Source organism: Spinacia oleracea, chromosome 5 (assembly GCF_020520425.1).
Source record: "Spinacia oleracea cultivar Varoflay chromosome 5, BTI_SOV_V1, whole genome shotgun sequence".
NCBI classification, from domain to species: Eukaryota; Viridiplantae; Streptophyta; class Magnoliopsida; order Caryophyllales; family Amaranthaceae; genus Spinacia; species Spinacia oleracea.
In genome coordinates this window covers 74,209,835-74,211,752 of record NC_079491.1, presented here as the reverse complement: position 1 = coordinate 74,211,752, position 1,918 = coordinate 74,209,835, and positions in this window count along the sequence as shown.

Sequence of the window (1,918 nt, the reverse complement as noted above, 5' to 3'; positions counted from 1 at the left end):
CATGATTTTTTGTACGATAAATGATTTCCCAGCTTATGGAAATTTGTCAGGGTATTCTGTAAAGGGAAAGAAGGCATGTCCAGTTTGTCATGATGATTTGGTCTCGAGGCGCCTAAAATTTTGTGGGAAAGATGTGTACATGGATTACCGGATGTATCTTCCTGAAGATCATCCATTTCGAAAAGAGAAGGAAGCTTTTAATGGAGAATTGGAGATGAGAGAAGCTCCTGCCCCCTTATGTGCGTGTGAGGTTTATGAACGGGTTAAAGACATTGAGACAGAGTTTGGTAAGCCTTATAAAGGTCAGCCAAGTGGTGGTTACAAGAAGAGGTCTATCTTTTGGGATCTCCCATATTGGAGAGATTTGGAAGTTAGGCATTGTTTGGATGTAATGCATATTGAGAAAAATGTTTGTGATGCCATTGTTGGGACATTGTTGAATATGCAAGGGAAAACGAAGGATGGGCCTAAAGTTAGACAAGATATGGCTGCTATGGGTCGCTCCGAGTTGGCACCTCAAGAAAGGGGAAAACGCTGGTACCTTCCCCCAGCTTGTTTCACCTTGTCTAAAAAGGAGAAAGTTAGCTTTTGTGAGTCTTTGCATGGCTTAAAGGTCCCTGCCGGTTACTCTTCAAATTTTCGTAGACTTGTGTCCATGTCTGACTTGAAATTAGTTGGAATGAAATCTCATGATTGTCACGTGTTGATGCAACAATTGCTGCCGGTTGCAATTCGAGGGATATTGCCGCCACAAGTGAGGAATACCATTACAAGATTGTGTTTCTTTTTCAACACAATTTGTAGCAAGGTGATCAATCCAACAATACTGGATGATTTGCAGGCTGATGTACTTGAGACCATGTGTCGGTTTGAAAAGTATTTTCCGCCATCATTCTTTGACATGATGCCTCATTTGATTATTCATCTTGTTCGTGAAATTAAGCTTTGTGGGCCAGTTTGTATGAGGTACATGTATCCCTTTGAACGGGAAATGGGTACCTTGAAAAATAGAGTGATGAATCCGGCCAAACCTGAAGCTAGTATTGTCCAACGAACCGTCGCGGAGGAAGTTGCTGCATGGGTTTCTCAATATATGGCACGTTTGAAAGAAGTCGGAGTACCAAAGTCTAGACATGATGGGAGACTTGGGGGTCAAGGTACAATTGGCAAGAAAAGGATATCAATCAGTTCTGAAATGATGTGTAAGGTTGAGCTGTTTGTGGTGCAAAGTCTTAGTGAAGTCCATCCATACGTGGCTGAGCACATGAACTTTCTTAGAGAGCAATATCCTTCAAAAAATGGTCCTCAACTGATAAAAGAGCATAATCGTTCATTCCTCACATGGTTCAAGCGTCGAGTGATGGATCAATTTTCCGACACGCCTAATGAGGTATCTGACATGGTGAGATGGTTGGCATATGGTCCTAAATGTCAAGTCATATCTTATGAGGGGTACGACATCAATGGCTATTCTTTTTACACGAAGCGACAAGATGACAAAACGACGATGCAAAATAGTGGTGTTACGGCAATATGTTTGTCTTCAGAGTATGCTAGTGTAAAAGATAGAACACTTGTAGATAAGACGAACTCTTACTATGGAGTCATTGAAGAAATATTAGAGTTGGAATATAAGTATTTTAAGATTCCTCTATTCCGGTGCAAGTGGGTTGATATTAGTCGCGGTGTCAAAAAGGATGAACATGGGTACCTGACACTTGTAAACTTTAGTCGAGTTGGGCATCTTGCAGATCCTTTCATATTAGCATCACAGGCAAAACAAATCTTTTACATGGTTGACCCTGCCGATCGTAGTTGGTCAGTTGTTCTGGAAGGCAAAAGAAGAATACTTCGCGTTGAGGATGTAGATGATGAAGAAGAGTATGATGAGCAGTTTAATGAGATTCCACCTTCCTCC